An 11,491-nucleotide genomic window follows, 5' to 3' on the forward strand; every position below is an offset into this window, starting at 1 on the left:
TAACGTGACTTTGCTAAGTCAGTCATAACTCTGAATTAATATCATTGACTGCTTTAATAATATAAATTCAGGATCATAAGCTGAATTCATATCAGGATAATAACCGGTTTCATTCACTGATGAAAAACTAATAAACACGCATTACTGGATTTAATATATATAAAAGAGCGGGTCACTACATACTACCCCTCTTAACAAAAATTTCGTCCCGAAATTTGCATATCTCTGCTAAAACAGTTCGGGGTATTTCTCCTTCATCTTGTCTTCAAGTTCCCACGTGGCTTCTTCTTGTCCGTGATGTCTCCATAAGACTTTCACTGATGTGATTGCCTTATTTCTGAGTTGTTGCACTTTCCGGTCTAGAATGGCTTCAGGTCTTTCTTCATAGCTCAAGTCTGGGCTAAGGATCATCTCTTCTTGGTGGATTACGTGCTTTGGATCGAAAACGTATTTTCTGAGTTGTGATACGTGGAAAATGTTGTGAACGTTTCCAAAACATGGCGGTAACGCCAACCTATAGGCTATTGGGCCTACCCTTTCCAAAATCTCATAAGGTCCTACAAACCGAGGTCTGAGCTTTCCCTTGACACTAAACCTAGTTATCCCCTTGGAAGGAGATACCTTTAGGAAGACATTGTCTCCTATCTCAAAATGTAACTCGGTTCGGCGTGTATCAGCGTAAGATTTCTGTCTATCATGTGCCTCCTTTATTCGTCCTCTTATCTGACGGACTATCTCAATCATCTCGCTGACTGTGTCCGGTCCTAAGATTTTTCTTTCGCCCACTTCATCCCAGTAAAGTGGTGATCTGCATTTTCTTCCATACAACGCCTCGTAAGGTGCCATGTCAATGGTCGCCTGGTAGCTATTGTTGTAGGCAAACTCGATCAGCGGCAACACTAATTCCCAACTTCCACCTCTGTCTAACACCACTGTTCTCAACATATCTTCGAGAGTCTGAATTGTCCTTTCCGATTGCCCATCTGTCTGCGGGTGGAAGGCGGTGCTAAAATTTAGTCTTGTGCCTAACTCTTTCTGCAAATTCATCCAAAATCTAGATGTAAACTTTGAGTCTCGGTCTGAAGTAATCGACACGGGTACGCCGTGTTAGCGTACAATCTCTCGCACATACAACTGAGCTAGCTTGTCTGATCCGTGTGTGATCGGTATTGGTATAAAATTAGCACACTTTGTGAGTCGATCCACTATTACCCAAATGGCAGTGTTTTCTCTCTTCGTTTTGGGTAGACTGGTCACAAAATCCATTGCGATGTGCTCCCACTTCCATTCTGGAATTTCCAACGGTTGTAGTTTTCCGTATGGTCTCTGGTGTAAGGCCTTCACCTGTTGGCATGCCAGGCATCTCTCTACGAATGACGTTATGTCTCTCTTCATGCCTTCCCACCAAAAATGTTTCTTTAGGTCCTGATACATCTTAGTACTTCCGGGGTGGGCAGTATAAGGGGTATCGTGAGCCTCGCTCATGATTTTATCCTTAAGCTCATCATCGTGGGGGATGCATATCCTTCCCTCCAATAAGATTGCATTATCCGATGCTTCTTGGTAATTCTTGAGGTCTCCTTTCCTTACCGCTTCTCGTAGCTTCTCCATTTTCTCGTCCTTTCTTTGTGCTTCTACAATCATCTTTCTCAAGCTAGGTATCGTTGCAACAACGCTTGCTATCGTCCCTGGTGGTCTAACCACTTCTATGCTCATTTTGCTAAATTCCCTTATGAGCTCCGTCTCTCGAGTGATGAGAGATCCCAATTTAGATTGAGTCTTACGACTCAATGCATCAGCCACTACGTTGGCCTTGCCTGGGTGGTAGTTAATACCGCAGTCATAGTCTTTCACTAGTTCGAGCCATCTCCTCTGTCTCATGTTGAGGTCCTTTTGCTCGAAAAAGTATTTCAAGCTTTTGTGGTCTGTGAATATCTCGCACCTAACTCCATATAGGTGGTGTCTCCAAATCTTCCGTGCGTGCACAACTGCAGCTAACTCCAGATCATGAGTCGGGTAATTCAGTTCATGTGGCCTAAGCTGTCGTGACGCGTATGCTATCACTTTTCCTTCTTGCATAAGTACACAACCGAGTCCATTTTTGGACGCGTCCGTGTAGATCACATATTCCTTGTCGGCTGTTGGGACTGCTAACACTGGCGCAGTAGTTAACTTCTCCTTAAGTTCTTGGAAATTCTTCTCGCACTCTTCTGTCCAAGAAAACTTTATCCCTTTTCTGAGTAATTGCGTCATTGGTCTTGCGATTTTGGAAAATCCTTCTATGAACCTCCGATAGTAACCTGCTAATCCCAAGAAACTTCTTATCTCATTAGGGTTAGTAGGCGATCTCCAATCGCGCACCGCTTGCACTTTCTCAGGATCCACTTTAATCTCTTCTGATGACACAATATGCCCTAAAAACATGACTTCGCTAAGCCAAAATTCGCACTTGCTGAACTTGGCATACAGGCGCTCCGTCCTCAACGTTTCTAGGACAATTCTCAGATGTTCCTTATGGTCCTTCTCGTTCTTCGAGTATATCAAGATGTCATCTATGAATACTAAGACAAATTTGTCTAAGTATGGATGGAAAACTCGATTCATGAGGTCCATAAATACGGTTGGTGCGTTGGTTAGCCCGAATGGCACAACCACAAACTCATAGTGGACATATCTAGTTCGAAAGGCCGTCTTAGGTACGTCTTCTGGACGAATTTTCAACTGGTGGTAACCAGATCGCAAATCTATCTTTGAGAATACACTCGCTCCCTTGAGCTGGTCGAATAGATCGTCTATCCTTGGCAAATGATACTTGTTCTTAAGTGTCACTTTATTCAGTTCTCTGTAGTCTATGCACATTCGTAATGTGCCATCCTTCTTCTTTACGAACAGTACGGGTGCGCCCCAAGGTGATACACTTGGCCTAATAAATCCAAGGTCCAGAAGTTCTTGAAGTTGTATCTTGAGTTCCTCCAGCTTCTTAGGGGCCATCCGGTACGGTGCCTTTGAAATGGGGGCTGCCCCGGGCTCCAAATCAATGGTAAACTCAATTTGTCTGTCCGGTGGTGGCCCTGGCAGAATATCTGGAAATACGTCTAAAAAGTCCCGTACAACTGCTACATCTTCTATGCTCTTCTCGGTTCCCGGTTCTCCGTGCAAGTATACGAGGTAAGCTGGGCATCCTTTCTTCATCAATTTCGTTGCTTGTAGTGCGGAGATGATCATTTTTCTTCTTCCCATGCCGATCCCGTGGAAATGTGTCGGTTCCCTGCCTGGGGGTCGAAAGGATATCCGTCTTTCATTGCACAAGATGGTGGCATAGTTTTCAGCTAGCCAGTCCATCCCTAGGATTATGTCCACATCTCCCATCGGTATAACATAAGAGTTGTTCACTACAATCTGGAGTGACCCTATGTTCAGTTCTAGGTTCAAGCACACATGATCTACTGTCGTCATTCCTCCTATTGGTGATGATATACTCAACTCCCGATCAGCTTTTTCAGTTCTTAGCCTTAAGGTGTTAACACATGCACTTGCAATGAAAGTATGTGATGCGCCCGTATCAAACAGAAGTACGACAGGGGTATTGAGTAGTATGCCCATACCTGCCAGGTTTCCCTGGTTGTTCTCGGGCTGCTTCTGCCTCATAGCATAAGCTCTAGCATGATGAGGCCCTCCTTTTTGTTTCTGTTGTCGACGAGGCTGTTGCTGAAACGGTTGTTGCTGTTGTGGCTGATACTGCTGTAACTGCTGGAACTGGGGCTGCTGATACTGTTGCGGTTGCTGCCCTGGGTTTGGTTGAGGATAAGCTTGGATCGCTCGCAGGTGCGGAGCCTGAATCGGTGGGTTCGGCTTTGAACCCATTCCGTGTTGCTTATTCGGGCACCGATTGGCGTAGTGCCCTTTTTGGTTGCAGTTATAGCAGCTATCACTCCCAGCCTTACAGATTCCCTCGTGATTTTTGTTACACTTGGGGCAAGGTAGGGTCCTCTGTTGGTTATTTCCCATCTGTTTCGGTGCGCCCTGGCTTCCATAGCCCTGTGACTGGAAGTTCTATCCCTGCCATGGCCTCTTCTCGGCTTGGTTCGGGTTACTGTTGTCCCATCTCCTCTTTCCTTTGAAATTCTGATTATGATTTTGATCATGTGGAGGTGCTGGCGCAGGTACAGTTGCAGGTCTTTCTCCTGGCATGGCTGCCTCAATGTCTAACGCTCGGCTGAGCGACTCAGTGTAGGACAATCCTCCGTGGCTTGCCAAAGCCATCCTAATCTCGTGCCTCAGACCGACACAAAACTTTTCAGCCATCTTCTCATCTGTGTCAACTTGTTCTGGCGCATACCTAGACATATCGCAGAACATCCTGTCGTATTGAGTTACCGACATCTTCCCTTGCTTCAGAGTGTAAAATTTAGCTTCCTTCTTCTTGCGGTAGCTCTTGGGTATATATTTGTCATATATACCAGTTTTGAATTGTTCCCAAGTCAAGTTTTCTAACTGCTCTGCTGTCATCGTTTTCATCCTTGCTTCCCACCAGAAATCAGCTGACCCAGTCAACTGAAAGGACATACAAGTCAGGCGCTCTTGATCAGTGCAGCGCAGGAAGTTGAAAATGCGCTCAATAGCGCGTACCCAAGTCTCAGCTTCTGCCGGGTCTCCTGTCCCATTGAAGGTAGGTGGGTTATGTCGCAAGAATAGCTCCTCAATCCTTCGTTCTGGCTGTACCGGTGGTTGAACTATTTCAGGTTCTGGCCCTGCTTCTGGGCCTCTCTCATCATTCCGAGGAATCCTTCCCCCTCCTCTCGGACGCCCTCGTTTCGGTGGCATTCTAATGAGTCAATACACAAGGTGCTAGCGCACTAAACATAATCAAAACGTTCAATCATTACTAACGTCGTTCTTATTCCTCGAACTCTACTCATGCTCAAACTTAAGTAAACATTTGGATAACATAATGGAATGACTTGCCGCAACTAGTACTAACTAGGGTTTTGAAAAGAGGTAACTCCGCTATGCCGCAACATTCAAACTATGTAAGGCACTCTCATTGCTATGAATAAACCGATTCGGTGTTAATTGGTTAAGGCAATAGTCGATTCGGTGTTCCACCTCGCGTGAATAATCCGAACGAAGATCTACGCCCGTGTCACTATCTCGCGTGTGTGACACCTTTCTTTACTCCACATTGTATTTTGTTTGTCGATTTCTCGTTTGATTTCCCTTTCTTGTAGCTTACATATCACTTCAACCTGCAGAGAAAAGTAACTGTGTTTTTGCTAGTTTGTTTTCCTTGTAGAGCATGGCGATGTGATGAAGTGTTGAGCTTTTGTCGACTGACTCTTCCATACTAGTAATCATACTAGAAAAAATTAGTTAACTCTTGAGTTCAGAGCAAATGAACTGCTCTGATACCACTCTGTCACGACCGGACTTAATTAAGGATAATTAACCCAGGAAACCATGACTAAGGAAGGGAGATAAGAAGCGGGAGTAGAAAAGGGGAGTGAATAAATAGAGAATGATCGTACTTTTCATTAATAATGAAGGAAACATCTAATATATATAACGAAGGTTTAGTTGCAATGATTCGATTGAACTAGTGAGTTCGGATATCTCCGGCTTAGCCAAAATAACATAAGACTTCTTTGAGTACGCAGCGGAAGTAATAAGGTTTCTGATTACATGTATGAAGACATGTACCCAAGAGTTTTTCAAAACATATAACATCGAGACAAAAGAAGATCCTGCTCGTCACTTCATCACCATCGGCTACTGCTCAACCTGCACATTTATAAATACATGCAGGGCTGAGTACAAAGGTACTCAGTGGGCACATAAGCCTATAATGAAATATAACATGCTTCGTAAAGTTGTAAATTGTCATGCCATCATAAACAGTACATCAAGGGGGTTTTTCGCTAAAAGGCCCAAGCTTACTAAACTCATTTGTGATTCTTAAAGTTCGTCTGATCAGACTAAGTTCTCTTGTAATCTATCATATCTGGAATTTAGTGCCGGAGAGGTGGCCACCTCTCACGGACACTTGACCGGCCAACCCGCTCGATGACTCACGGTCACACGTGTACACTAGCCCTGGCAGGATAGCTATCAACTGCTCAGGACCCGAATTCGATTACATATCACATCATATAGATATCATACTAAAATTTAAACATTTATAGCAAGACAATAATTGAATTAATTTACAGTTCAAATATTTGTAACGAAATAACTGTTCAAATGCAACATTAAACTCATTTTGATATATATGAAAGTAAACCCACCTGATAGAAACTTTCTGTGGTACAGTAGCTCCTTGACTGATTATTAATCTCGTGCCTGACCTTTATTACGAGAATATAAATAAGATACTGCTCGAGCAAAATCCTCAAATAATGAGAATACGGAATTAACGATGCATGATCCTTTTATGCATGAATTATTATTCTAAAATAATAATCAGGGAAATTCTATTGTTAATCCAGGCTATCGGATTTAAACAAAAGCTAAGTCTCGTCTTATGAAGCCGGATAATTAACTAAAATTTATTCGTTCTCTGCAGGGTGTTCTAATCCGCCGATTAAATAAACCCCGCTCCTCGTAGTCGATAGAAAAGAACAAATAAATACTTCGACTTACTCGCCTTAACCTCGTAAAACTCAATCGGGCTTAATAAATAGGAACAAGTAATACTATAAGTTTAAATAATTAAAAGGCTCAACATAAGGCAGCCTAATAATTAATTAAGTAGAAGTAGGCTTGATTGATTAATATGAAATGCTCAATTGAAATAATTTATTGGCTCAAGTAATTAAATAAATCTTGGCCCAATGAATAAATAATTGATTAGTTGGGCTCAAATAAATCAATCAATCAAAGCCCAGCTCAGATAATACAACAGCCCAATAAAAATGCAGTTGGGCTTTAATCTAAATAAACTCGGCCCAAAGAAATAATGTAATAGGGGCCATCTGAATAAATAACACAAGGCCCAACTGAAATAAAATAGAACAGGGCCCAAAATAATAAAGCAAGGCCCATTTCTCCTCAAATTAATCGGCCCAATTGAAAAATAAAATAAGTTAGGCCCAACTGAATCTCTCTCTCTTAATCAGTCGAGCTCTCGCTCCCTCTCTCTCTCAGAACAGTTGAGCTCTCTCTCTCAAACATCAGTCGACTTCTCGCTTTCAGTCGAGGTTGCAGCCGCCGCCTCTGCTCCGACCGGCGTCGGCTACCGCCGATCCTAGGTCCGGCGCGACCGCACCCGTCTCTCTCTCCTCTCTCCTGCTGACAGTTCGTCCGGGGCGAGAGGGCGTGCCCTAATTTCCCTTTTCTGATTTCGATCCGCCTCCCTCTGCTCGGCGCCGCGGCGTTCTGTAAACCCGGCGATTTACAGTCGCCGTCCAGTTCTCCATCCATTAACCGGTGAATCGACGTCGTCTCGCCCTCTCCTCCGAAATTGCCGCTGTCGTCGCCTCTCAAAATCAGGGGAGGTCGCCCCAAGATTTGAGCCCTAATCCTCTTTCTCTGTCCGTCGAACTCTGGCAAGCAGCTGGGTCCTGCCCCGTCGGGCCATCGTCTGTGAGTTGCCGGTTAGCGTGTCGTCTCGATCCTGGTGTCCGGTAGTCCGCCACCACTCAACCTAAAGCTAAGTTAAAACTCGACCCTCTTTCTATCGGCTCTCAACGCGAATTAACTACAAGGCGTAATCTCTTGTTGTTTGTATAAACTCAGTTATGCACATCTAAACTACATATAAACTGTCATTTGCTCATGAGAGTATATTTGGTGATTCTGCTAAGTTCTAGAGCGTGAAGTAACCATGAATGAATCATGATGTAGTTGGTGTTTGTACTATAAAGAATGCAGCTTTTGCTAAGTCCATTATGTCTACAATGGTTTTCTATCATTAGAAACTGATCATGCTTTGGTATGCTAGATGCGTATGTTAAGAGGGTGACTGAGATAGTGTAAATACCTTGATGTATAAAGGTTGGTTGGCTGTTGTTGCTGAGTTAAAAGAACTGGAACTGCTGAACTGAAATAAATTGAACTTGTTCCTTTAAAACTGTAAGTTGCAAGTGGAAGGTGATGATGAATCAAGGCTACTCTTACCTTAAAGTGTGGCAGAGAAATGAATGAATGTTTTAACTTGCTTTTCGGATACAGCGTGTCGAATGAACTGGAACTGAAAATTGGTGTTGTTGTTTCAGTAATTGCAGGTGATCAATGGAAGAAGGTAGGGCATTAAAGCAAGGCTTACCTTGAGAACTTGGCTGAACGAAGTGGACGCTTCTATGCTCTTTGGAGAAAGCTCTTGGTGGCAGCAAAGTGATAGAGAATGTGGTGTTGTTTGGCTGGAGTCGAGACTAAGAGAATGGGGAGTTGTTGCTGCACACTTGAGTATGCTAGCTAAGAGGGTGTAGAGATAGGGTGGCTGAGTATGGGGTGGATTGGATGGGGCAGACATAGGGAAGGTGGCTGAATGACTGCACACTTGAGTGTGCTAGCCAAAAGGTGCAAAATAGGCGGCTGGAGCAGGAGGAAGGAGTGCAGTGGGGAGGCAGCCCACGTTTCCTTTCCTTTTCTTTTCTTCCCTTTGTTTACTTGTTAGCTCATGGTGTAGTTAGGAATATAGAAATGAGAGTTGATTGTGAGTAGAAAGTTTGTAAAATATGATAATGAGATTGTGGTGAATAAATGAAGTATATATATATTCCTATGTCTCGGTGATTCTGTAACTGTAACATGAATCGCGTGCTCGTATCTGCTTGATACTGTTTATTTAAATAAATCTCGTGTTTCGACATATGATTTCCCGCCTTGCTAGAATTGACAGGTTGTAAGATGAATCTAAATTAAATCCGTAGATTTAATTCATTCGTTGTTCTGATATCTAAATTAAATCCGCAGATTTAATTAACTTCTTGAGTCGGAAATAATTCACGACCTGAGTTAATATAAAAAAATAAATTCTAGTTCCATCTCGCTTAAATAACTAACGTGACTTTTGTAATGACCCGACTTTTAATTGAAGATTTAAAATCTTCTAATGACAGATTAAGGATTTATTATGACAATTAGGGTTCGGCATCCATTAATAAAATACGGACTTATATGAATTTGAGGATTTATATACGTGATGATTTATTTTTATTTTTATTTTCAGTGGACGATGCACTCAAAATATATTTTGAGTCCATTAATTTATTAATGAGGATTTAACATTGAAGTGTTAAATATGAATTTTTATTAATTACTAAAGTTGATCCATGTGGTTAGTTAAATTATTAAATTGACAAGCCCAAATGGATTTTATACTTCAAATAAGAATTAGTCTTGTATGTGTTAAATTATTTAATTGAGTTTGGAACCATATGATTAATGTATTAATCCATTAGATATTTTAATGATTAAATTCGAATAAATCCTAAGCATGCTGAAGAATTATTATAGTCATAGCGCATGCTGAAGAATTTATTTCAATCATACGCATGCTGAAGAATTTATTTCAGTCATACGCATGCTGAAGAATTATTTTAGTCATAGCGCATGCTGAAGAATTTATTTCAGTCATAGAATTTTACTTCTATTAAACCAACCCCACCACTTCACAATTTTCCCACCTCTGCAGCAAGTTTCACCCCAACAAATTACAAGGTAATAGAGCAAGATAATTCATCCCATTCAATTCTTCTTCACAACAATTCTAACTTATGTGATATACCAAATCTGCAGAGACAAGCAACATTCACCACCAATCCAAGGTTTTCCCTATTCCACTTTTACAGGGAATTACCAATTCATACACGCCTGTTTGATGTTTCACAACAAGTTTACATATGTACATATGAACTGAAATTTCTACACTGAGTGTTTTATTGCAAGAAAAGAATTTCAGATTTTATAAGCATTACAGTACATGATATTTATAATTTCATATTTACAGTGTATGACTTTGCAGTATATGTTTTTGCACAAAAACCCTATGCTAAGTGTTTGAATGAAATCTGGGGTGAGCCCCTGTATTGTGTGAGATCCGAGAGAGACGGCAGCCGCGGTGGCTGCCGATGGTCGACGGAAGGCGGCGGAGCCGTGGTTCCGATCTGCCAAAGAGAGGAAGAGAGGGAAAGGTTTTAAGCTTTTAATTGAAAAGTGGAGGAAGGTAGAAAAATCAGAATTGGAAAAAGGGAAATTAGGACCTACCTTAGGCTGCTGGATGACGGAATCGGCGGCGGTGGTGGCTCGGGCCGTTCTGCTGGGAAAGATGAATCAGGCGGTGGCAGCGCACCGCGGTGGTTGCGTCTGTTGTACCCTGTTCCGGCAGATCGAGGAAAGAGATGGAGAGAGACAGGGCGTGTAGTTAGAGATAGAAGAGAGGGAGATGGAGATGGAGATGGCGGCCGTGTGGCCGGAGAGGAGAACCAGGCGGCGGCGCATCGTGGAAGGTGGCTGTCTGCCGCCTTGTTCCGACAGTCTTGAGAGCGAGAGATGAACGATAGAGGCGAGAGAGATAGAGGAGAAGAGAGGGGGAATGAGTTCAGGGAGAGAGGAGAGGGGCCGACGCCGGCCTCCGTCCGGCGAGCATCCCGGCGAGGCGCGGCGGAGAGGGCAGAGGCGAGAGAGAGAAGTGAGGCGCAGCTTAGTGTGTGTGTTTGAATGTGAAATAGTGTGTGTGGAGATAGGTTAAAGGATGAAGGATGGGCTTTGGGCCGGGCTTTGGGCCGGGTTTTGGGCCGGGTTTTGGGCCGTTTTTAATAAGTATTTGGGCTTGTTTTTATAGGGCCATGTTCTATTTATTTATAATGGGCTTATTTCATTTAAAAGTTTTGGGCCTATTTTAATTTAAATGTTTGGGCTCTTGGTTAATAAAAAAATTGAATGGATCTAATTTATCTAATTAATTTGGGCTTATATCTATTTAAATTATTTGAGCTCTTAATTATTAATTTAAATTGAGCTTGATTAATTTAATTATATATTGACCTTTAAATTAATTATTTAAATGGAGTTCTTTTATTTCAAGTATTTTTACAAATGGACTTTAAAATAAAATATTTTGAGTTAAACTCTTATTTAAATTAATTCTTTTCAAATGACTTATTAATATGGATTATTTGAAAATGATTAAATTATTTTAAGTATGAGAAAGAATGATCTATGATGATTTAATTTGTCTATGTGATATTATAAGATTTGTTATTAAATGACGGAATATTTAACTTGATGGCGTGAGTAGAACGAGTTATGATTGATGCGCATGATGATGTTCAAAAAAATAGTTTCGAACCTAAATGATAGTTATGTGATAGATGTTTTGAGTTTAAGGTTTTGAACGAGACAAGATTAATATGGATGCTAGAACCCTAAAATCATTAAAAAGGAGATAGTTTAGTTTAGAGACCTATCTTCCTTTCTTACACGACTTTCTTCTCGAACTTATCGACTCTTCGTCAATAAAGGTCCAGACGGGAAGTGAAAGCTAAAGAAGGAG

The sequence above is a fragment of the Salvia miltiorrhiza genome, chromosome 6 (genome assembly GCF_028751815.1).
Source record: "Salvia miltiorrhiza cultivar Shanhuang (shh) chromosome 6, IMPLAD_Smil_shh, whole genome shotgun sequence".
Lineage (NCBI taxonomy): Eukaryota > Viridiplantae > Streptophyta > Magnoliopsida > Lamiales > Lamiaceae > Salvia > Salvia miltiorrhiza.